This window comes from Colias philodice, chromosome 11 (genome assembly GCF_061535455.1).
Source record: "Colias philodice isolate Cphi_HAF_F1 chromosome 11, ilColPhil1 Martin Lab GWU primary, whole genome shotgun sequence".
In the NCBI taxonomy this organism is placed as follows: Eukaryota; Metazoa; Arthropoda; class Insecta; order Lepidoptera; family Pieridae; genus Colias; species Colias philodice.
In genome coordinates this window covers 573,742-584,634 of record NC_143096.1, presented here as the reverse complement: position 1 = coordinate 584,634, position 10,893 = coordinate 573,742, and positions in this window count along the sequence as shown.

The window sequence follows — 10,893 nt, the reverse complement described above, 5'->3', positions numbered from 1 at the left end:
TGTTATTTCGTTTTGTTAGAACTGCACATTTGCTTAACTTTTTTCAATTACGATTACATATTTATAATAATAATGACCGATACAAGTAATTTTAGGATTTGATTTTACTGATAAACTATTCTAAACATAATAAACAATTTCTGATTTAAAGAACTGACGTCGCTACAATTTTGTGTCAATATACCTTTTTTCTTTTTAAATACCAGAGACGTTACTATAAAAATCGAAATCTGACATCTAGAATCGAATGCATTGATTACTTGTGAATAAAAATCATCATAAATTATTTCAAGTTCGATTGACAAATGTTTCAAGTCCGTATCGATTAATTCACTTTAATCGATGTTTTTAAGCAGATTACCTCTCTTCGAAGATAAAATTGATAGACGTCAAATGTTGCCTATTAAATTGGCTCGACTATAGATGTCCAATGTCTATGTATTATTATATAAATTATATTATATAAATGATCATATAAAATTTATCGTCCGTATTTAGAATTGGTTTTGCTTTCGTCGGTGACACGGTGTTAAATGTGACAATTGCAATTAATTTTTAATTTTGAATCATCCATTTTTATTGTCACCGACTGCTCGTACTAAAAGAATTATTTGAGCTTTTTAATGTGAATTAGGGATTTAATGAAAACTTCTTATGAAATTGAATGTAGGGAAAGTTGTATTTGAAAGTTTTTAAAACTATTTTATAAGATATTATGTGACATAGGCGTAGTCGAGTTCCTGTTTGTTTGTAATTTTTTTCTTATTTAAAGTGATTTGATCGTAAGTAATTTAATTTGGTTTTAAGTAAACTGATTGTTAAGTAATTGATTTGACTTATTCCATTTTGGCCTTTTTGTATTTATAAACTATTCATCCATTTTAGACGAAGTCAGTATTTTTAAAGACACATGTTAAAATAAAAACGTAAACGTAAAGACCCAGTTTTCAGCTTTAAAATAAATCAATTGCAAATGTTTTCTTTATATAATACTGCGCCTATGCTTTTATCGGTATAATTTTTATTATTGTGTATCATTTGTATTCCTGTTTTTTTCTTCTAATTTTAACCTTTGACTTGATATAAACGTCTGCATGTATAATAATTATCATTTTTTTAATTATTTCATGTTGAAAAATGTTTTAACGGCCTATTCGTCTAATCTATTCACTTCTGCCTTTTATTTTTAGCGGCCTAAGATTTCTACACACAAAATTTAGTTTTCAGAAATCTAAGTTTAAGCCAATTTAAGAACTAATAAATGAATTTAAAATGTATATACATGTAGACGTTTATTCGTAAAAAGCCGAAGAGGCATAAGTAGGTAGTTATCGAATGATGTTGGCGGTGATACTCAGCTTTATGGTAGCTAGGAACTAATGCGTTAATCTCCTTTCGCGCCATTTTGTCGACGGGTGACGTAACATACAGATTATATATTATGATTCACTATAGATAATATAGTTTTAAATTATGTTAAAGTGAAACTTTTATTACATCGTCTCAAACTGTTTGGTCTGTGTAGCGCATGTCGCGTGTATCGCGGCTGCCGAGTAGGTATACCTACTCGGCAGCCGACCGTCACGCGACATGCGCTACACAAAGCAGTGTTCGGAACCGTTCGAACAGTTTCACTTTTACCGTGGTTTCATAAAACCACACAACATTTTTTTATTTCTTATGATGATGTTTTAAATTTTAATAAAGTAAGATATAAGTTCGAAAATTAATATCTTTTCTGTACATGGTAAAGTGGTGTAGATATTATATTTTGATTTAATGCAATAGTTTGTATTATATAGATGTAAAAATTTCATTTCTTTTTGTCACAGAACTAGAAATAACTATTCCTGTTGCCACCGGTAAAATATAACTGAGATATTATTTTTTAATTTATGGTTCTTTCGGTAATTGTACTTATTAATAGTATTTATCCTGTATAAATAATTTCTTTGAATTTTTTTTTATTTTTTAATTTAAAATGTGGCAACACGAAATAGTTTTAGCTTACATTATTTCACAACGCATCTAAAATGGCCTATCAATAGTCAACATAATTCCGAGTCACCCGTCTTTTAAGAAATGGTTGTTAATATATCGAACATTGTGAATCAATTTTGACGAAAGATAAACTTGACTTTTGTTTTAATAAGTAATTCCTGGCACTTTCTTTAATTACATAATATTATACCTATACATTAATGCTGTGAAATTCTGAGACATTATTTGGAAGGAAACGAAATATGGAATTTAATGTACTATAAATTATGAAAATCGTACTTTTTAACACATAAAATTGTTTTAAAATCATTACTGATTGGTCTCAGAATTTCATAAACGAAATAAATAATGTTCTAAGAACTATCATTAGATATTTTTATACATCCCCTGTGTATACGTAGTTAAATTTAATGTATTGGAAGTTGTAGTATGTACGATACATGTATGAAATCAGTTCAATTATATACTGAATAAATAAATTTTTATATACATTGTGTTTTCATTATAATCCCTTGAACCATCTGAGTAATCCTTTATTCATATAACATTTGTTAAATGCATTCGCAATATAGGAAAACTAGCTGTTCCACAGTTAACACCGAATTTTTCAAATCGGACCAGTAGTTCCTGAGATTAGCGCGTTCAAACAAACAAACAAACTCTTCAGCTTTATAATATTAAGTTCACATTATGCGCAAGATATGCGTAGCACACAATTTTCGACGGTGCAATTTCGCCGGCTAGATTATCATCTAACGGTTTTTACAATCTTACGGTGACTTTAAAAGAGAGTCGTTAAGGTTTAACTACATATATCAACAAAGCTGCTGAATGGATGTTAGGATAAAAATTGCACAAAAAAATTACTATAACTAGGTTATAGGTATATGAAAAACTTATAAAAAAATGTCTGCCCGGTCGGATGGAGGGCGAGCGGCTAATCTAATAAAGTAAGTCTTAATTACACCACTTTTAATTCGAGAACGGATGAACGGATTTTAGCAATTTTATTTTTGTTTGAACTTGGATAAAAAATTGAGAACTTTAAAAAAAAGTCTGTCCGGGTGAAGATCGGCTCGAGCGGAGCCAGGGCGACGGGCAAGCGCCCGTATTACATTTTTTACTTTTATGTATGTAAATTGTATCCCACTACGTAACGGTAATAATAAAGTTTGTAAATTTTATTTAAATCATCTCGTATTTAATTATCGACCAAACTGATTGTGGTCAAACTTTGTTTAATCGATGAGTCCAATAATTTATCTGCCCTTTATTTACAGTGATGATGACAAGGTGTAAAGTTTACATAATTGCCTCAATTGGCTTTACATATTGTGTAAATTGTACGCCCACATATTTTTCCAATATAATGGTATAAAATGTACCAAAATAGTCGATTTATAACATGAAATATGTATATTTTATGAAAAAAGAATTCAATTCTTAGTAGGTTTCCTCCCTATAACATAAAAAGGTAGGTATCTATCTATTACTTGAAAATAATTATTCAAATTACTTCCACGTTAATAAAAATGGAGTCCATAGCGAGAACAAAAGAGTGCATAAAAGCCTGATCCCGTCGTAATCAAGTTAATTACTCTTATTAATTAATAAGAGAAGAGATTTTATGAACTGGTGAACGCTAAAACGGCTCTTTCATGAAATACAGATTGCATTACTTCGACGTGTAGATAGTAATGTTTTTGTGACATTCAGTGTTTGGTAGGATACGGGAATAAAACTACGCATATCTTTCAAATTTTTTATTTCAGACCGGCAACTATTTACAACACTTATCTTTTTAAGGATTAAACAAAAACACTTAAATTGCAATTGTCATCTTATTATCAACATAATAATATTATAAAATCCTAAACAAATTACGATATGAGATACAACATACGGTAAGTAGAAATCCATACTAATATTATAAATGCGAAAGTAACTCTGTCTGTCTGTCTGTTACTCAATCACGCCTAAACTACTGAACCAATTTGCATGAAATTTGGTATGGAGATACATATTTTGATACCCGAGAAAGGACATAGGCTACCTTTTATTGCGAAATATGTACCACGGGCGAAGCCGGGGCGGACCACTAGTATATAATAAATATATAATACTTCAGAAAGATATCTACAGATGTCGTATGTACAAGTACAGATTACAAACTTACGTTTTACTTATAAAAATAAATTGCCTACATTAATGATTCTGCCTTATTAATCATACAGTTTAAATTATAAACGTCAATAGTATGATTCAAAAGACCAATTACATTTTGTAGGACTTCGCCATCACATTCAGCCATCCCATACACCGATATCAAAGAGCCAATACACCTAAAAGGAAAAACGCCGTCAGCCTAAAAAATAAAATAGTGCTGAATGCACACGTAAGCGCAACCCGGCCCGTATTAAATATTGAAGCCGTATCTTTGTGTCAGGTGGGCGAAATATATCCCATGTATTGACTTTTAGTGGAGCTCGAGCGTTGCGAGCATGCCTGATGGTCGGCATTACGGACCCGAAGTAATGGCGCTATAAAATACTACGGCTGTTTTTGAAGGTTAATAATATGTTCAGCGAATTTGTATAGGTGTTTGTGGATTACCGTCGTTTTGGGCGATTCGATTTTGTTGCTTTGATGTTAAAAAAATTGGCGAAAGAATTGCCGTTTATTTCCAATATACGTAGGTATTAAGTTGTACGTTATATATACATACCTACACTGTGTGCATACACTGTACATTTAAAAATATATTATGTTGTCGAGATGTACTTACTATGTGTATGTAGATAGGTAGTCCATAATATTGCAACTTAATATCTTATTAGGTCCCTATTTGAATACACCAATGTCTATGATTTTTAATATAACCAAACCAATAACCAAACTTGTAGATACTTAGGTAAATATGCCCGTTTTATTTTTTCTATTTTTTGCCAATGTAAAGCTGAAGGAAAACACTAACCAAGAACGCTTTTCTACAAATAAAGCAACCAACTATGTTGAAATAAAATTAGTCGTGTGAAATTAAAAAGTCCAACGAAAATTTTCATTCCGAAAACTGCACCACTCCACTCCTCAATAATTCCTGAAAATAAACAGACGCTTAGTTAAGATTAAAGGATAAACGTAGGTGCGTTAAATGCTATCTCTAATAGTTTCGGCTCACAGTGAATAGAGCCTCGTGAATACTGGCAGGAAACATCCAAATTGCATCGGATTGCGACACGAACTGTCGCTCTTAATGAGATCCGATTCATGCCCCACTTAAATACTTACTTGATACATTTCATGAATTCAAAACATGATCTTTTTGGCATTTTTGATGGTTGTTTAATAGGATGAAAGGATTGTGTTTGATCGAAATCAGGAAATTTACAATTTTTTTTTAATAAATATCTACTTAGTTATAGTTATAGTTACTTATAGTTAGTGGTTATGAATCTATCATCTCTTTCTGTCATCTTACTATAACTTATTAATAGAAAGTTATTTCCTAGGCCTTATTTTAGTCACTGAGCGAGATTATTTGGCTGTAATAATAGTAGTGGGATAGAAGCTCGTAAGCATTACCCTCTTCAGTTATAATCATAAACTAAGACAAGAACGAATAGGTTTCTACGAATTTTTCAATCAATTTACTTGAGAATTGTTTTCCCAGTTACGGCGAGTTTGAAGTATTTTTAATTTATTAGGTATAAATTAAATCTTATTCCAAGTCCTTATTACATTGTACACGTAATAATATAGACAATGTTAAAACATTATTTGTTTACCTAATTATCATAAAACTGAAAGTTTATATGCTTTAACTTTTAACTACACGTTAAACTTTTTAGTTTCTTGTACTATTACCGAAGAATATTTTGATAGATAATAATTATTAACTAATGGCTTATATCCTACTAATATAATTAACTTGAGTTTGTAAGGATGGATGTGTATGAAGTTTGGTACAGAAGCAGATATTGTGCTGTTTACGGATGTATTTCATCAGAAAAACGCGAATTTTTTTTACGCTAGTCACAAATGTGGCAACCATAAAGCGTTAACACACACATTTGCAGTCTCTACAGTGTGTCTGTCAAAACGATAATTTTGTATGGAGTGTCCGGGGAGTGGTATAGGGTAAAATTCTTGTATACATATTATGTAGACATAGCTAGGAACTAAATGATATAATATATTTTTTCTTTTTCCTTTAATATCATGTATCGAGACTCGAGAGAGAAGCAGTCAGCGCAAACATGAAGACACGATGTTAAGCGAGTCACGAACATTAGTTAAGAGCATTATACATAAGAAGTTTGTAACAATAAGAGCGACATACCTGACATGTCTACCTTTTTTAACCGACAGCATTATATTATACCCTTCCCAAAAACCATCAAACACACTGTAACGTCCAAAGATAAAAAGTTACTCACCACTACGATAAACAATGAACATGTCACGAAGTAAACAGCTGTTCCATGAGTTAGGGCCAGGGCCTCCCCCTAGGAAGGCGTTCACGGGAGGGGGAGTGGGTAATTTATGAGTCATGCGGGAAATTAGCGAGTGGACGTCGTAATGAACGAATTGTAGATGTTAGCTTCGAAATAGATATAATTATTGTTAGTTAATATGAGAGATTCTTTTCTAATGAGCTAGTTACTTGATTATAAGAAGCACCGGTTGGGAGGTTATATAGACATAGGGTCTATGTAGTTATCTTTTTACTCATCAAATCGTAATTTTATTTTTTTTCCCTCATGATAAATCCTCAAAAAATATATCATAGTTCTTATATATTATTTTTATTTCCCTATCAAGTCAAACACATTACACGTCTAGTAATAAAGACGTAAAATGGATAGCTATAAGTAGTAGACTAGTAGCAGGGTGAAGGTGGAACAATCGTGAGATGCGCTCTTATGCGAAGCGCGGACCTGAGTGCAGAGAATGTTGGAGGCGCTACATATTATACCGTCATTAAATTTTTTTATTCAAATTTTTCCGGGATAAAACCTAAACTACGTGTTAATCCAAGTAACCCTCTATACAGGGTGTCCCAAAAAGTAGTGATGAACGGAAGCTGGGAGGTAGAGGACCTAAAGGGCTATCCGAATCACCCCCATGTATGTTATGCGATTTTTCGTATTTTCGGAGTTATGACGTTTTTTTTTCAATTTTTCACCTATCGCCGAGTACGATGATATTTTCACTCATGGTGACGTCAATTGTTGCGCTAGATGCTTGATTTTTTTTTGTTTGCTAAGCTGAAAGATAGGCCAATTCAGTATGGTAACATTTACTATCGTTAGATCTTCGAATGGAATAAAAAAAAGAATTAAATGCCAAGAAAGATAAAATAACCCGCTAATGTTCACCACTTCAAGTGCCCGTAAAAAAATAAAATCACATAAAAAAAACGTGCCCGGGTGACGTATCTATACTTTAAAAAAATCATTGCAAGCGTTATACATGATATTTCATAGCGTTACAGCGTCTTTCCAAACTATACAAGGCCAGTACGCAACGGTGTGAAACTAATCACGTATAGTTTGGAAATAACTTTTTCACAAAGTTCTTCCAATCTATACAACAGCAGTACGCAAATACTCGCGTATACTTTGTAGTGAAGTAAGTAAGAATAGCGCTCCAAAATATACAGCGCCAGTACGCATGCGGACTAATCGTGTATGTTTCGGAGTAAGCGCGGCGTCTTTCCATTGCTCGCGCTTATATTATTGTATTTCTGTTTTGAAATCTATTATTAAAATACATGTGTATTGTGTATGTAATGTTGCCAAATTTCATTGTAATCGGTTCAGTAGTATTTGCGTGAAAGAGTAACAAACATACATACACACTGCACACAAATACATCCATCCTCACAAACTTTCGCAATTATAATATTGATAGGAAAGGATAGGATAGGATCAATATCAGAAAATAATAAATATTTTAAAAGCATTATGCTCTCAGCTTGTTGAGTGTGGAAAATGTTTATTAGTACAAAACAAAGTTTTTGTGAAGTACTCGAAATTTGCATAAAATATACAGTATAAATAGTATTAACGATAATTTTTTTTAAATCTATAAATGTATAAATTTTGAGTTTGAGTTTTATCGATTGCGATACACTGAATGTCGAATTTCTAACACCTACATTTCATATTAGGATAAATACTATAAAAAAACCACATCCAAATTTCGTGTGCGTTGTTCGCATAACTATGAACACATTCAGCGGCTCATCTTGTGAGATGCACATTTGCACCTCGACGCGACCTCTTTGTGACACCTTTCACGTTATCATCACTCGTGTTCTTGTGCGCGTACAGCCGGCGACACAACTTTGGGTCTGATGCTCAATTTGGGGTGCATTTTTAATTTTCGTCCTGTTTTACTTTAGGTGATGATGTGTGAATAATGTAGAGATTTTTGTCTTGTTGGTGATTTTATAATGTTTATAGTTCTGTTTATTCTATTATTGTGATGTCATTTATTAATTTATTTATCTTACTAGAAATTTATGTAAGAAAACGATTATAAATAAATTTTTACGAAGTACATATTATATAGGTCATCCAAAAAAGTGCGATACCGACTTCGCTCTCAAATAAGAAACATTTAACTTTTAATACAATCATTCGAAACTGGTACCCCTGGATGACTAGATCTATATTCTAACTACCGATATAATGCTACATAATATATTGAATATGTAATGGTTTATTTACGTATTTCTATCTACGATTTTAATAATATAATTAATACTTCACCATTCATTTAGGAAAGCTCTAACATATAATATTTTGTATACTTTACGACTTAGATTCCAAACCTAGCAGCTACCTTAAACCAGCTCAACAGTATTGTAGCAGTAAAATTCAAATTCGACCGGACAAACACTGAATGGATTACAAACAATTTGCATTGGTACGATATTATCCCGGGACGATTTGGCTACCAATCATTTCCACTAGAATTTCTAATCCCCCCGGGGAAAATAAACGCTTTGACGAGCTACTATAAACTGTGTAATTACTGATGTTATACATTGTGTATAACATTATGGTGACCGAAGTGAAACCCTTTATCTTGAAGTCCCTTGGTGCTCGCTTGGAACTCTACATATGTTTGTATGGACTATAAAATTGATGAAAAGCTTTGTAATGAATCACACTTCAGTCATTTATGGTGTTGTTATTTATACCTAATCCTGAATTTTGATACGGTAATAATGAGTTATCGTTTCTCTTTAACTATCTAATCAATCTCACACTCCACTACTCTATTTTTACTCTAGACATACTCGTATAACGTACTTTTCACCGCGACCAGGGTAAGCGGTATTTCACGATAAATTAAAAGAAATCTATGTAGTTAGGTGTTAAAAAGATTTCTTGTTCGTTAGTAGTGGCAATATCCGGCGGTTTCTGTTATCCCGTGAACTGATCGGCTAAATAATAGATAAGGTGGTGGATAGCCGTAAGGATGTAAATCTAAGACAGCTTAACGACGACATAAATAGCAGCGAAGCCGCGGGGCAGCGCACAGCGAATAATTTACGATTTAATTGCGCGCCATCTATTAGCGGAAAGCGGAAGTACGTTTTATCTTTAATTTATTATAATGCCACTGATATTTACCCTTTATTTTAGGATTTTTTTTAAAATAACTGTTGAAATGAAACATTCCGATAACTGAAACTAACCAGTATTTCTTATCTCCACATTCCTAATCTAACGAGATTTTCCATCCAATAAAATCATGAACAAATTTATACGACATTTTTTTAATCTTAATTATTTAAAACATCATACCATTTAATTATTTTAATTATTGAATATTATATATTTTTAATAAAATGTTATATTATTATAACAAAATTACATTTACGAAATGCGATAAAACACGCGGAATACTAAAGCCAAAACGCACAAAAACATTAATGGCCCCTCTAATAAATTCCACCAATTTTTCGAGATCAAACCAGCCTCCGGATCCCCATTAAAATAGTATTATGTCATATTTTGACATTGATAGCTCCACTCATATTGGACATTTAATTCTGCTAATGGAAGCTAGATGTTCACTTATTGAAAGGGGGCGTATTGTCAACTCGCTCGCTATCCGACAATACCGTACGAAATATTATGAGTTACTACACAAATGTATAATTGCTAATGGATTATAATTGTGTTGTGTACAATGGTTAATAGATTAGCTTTTAAGATATTTGACAAATAACATGTTATATCGATAAAGATGTTAAGATTTTTTTGTAACAAAAGAATGAAATACGTATTATGTGGTATGCCTTTGTATCTAAAGCTTTGTTATGTTATTTTATCAATCGGCTATAAATTTGTGTAGGTATGTAATGTTTCTATAAGGTCGTCTGATTTATGTAAAATTGATTTAGAAAGCTATAAAACTTCTTATTTCTTCTCGCGGTTCATCCGCGGTCGAAAGCAACTGTGTTTCTTGCGATGAATGGAGGAGTACTGACACCTGTATTCTTTTCTTTAGTCTTCGCTGTCCATTTCGTCAATCCTTTTCTAACCTTACCACTGCAAAAGTTCATGGTTCGATAACTAGCAAGCTCTTTTGCCTGCGATATAATAAAAAAAATATTATTTATAGATATAGCATTAGAATACACCCCCATAACTAGACATAAGAGTGGCGTTTGTCTGGCTGGCTGCATCTCGTCGCCATGTTTGCAGCGCGGTATAATATAACTCAGTTAACACTGTTGAGTGGCCTCTTTGTTGTTAACTGTACGTATTATATTATTATGTGCGGGAATTAGTATCGGTGGAATTGTGATTGATTTATTGTTGTATTAAATTCAAATTCAAACAATGTATGTTAAACTCTAGATTTGTTTGA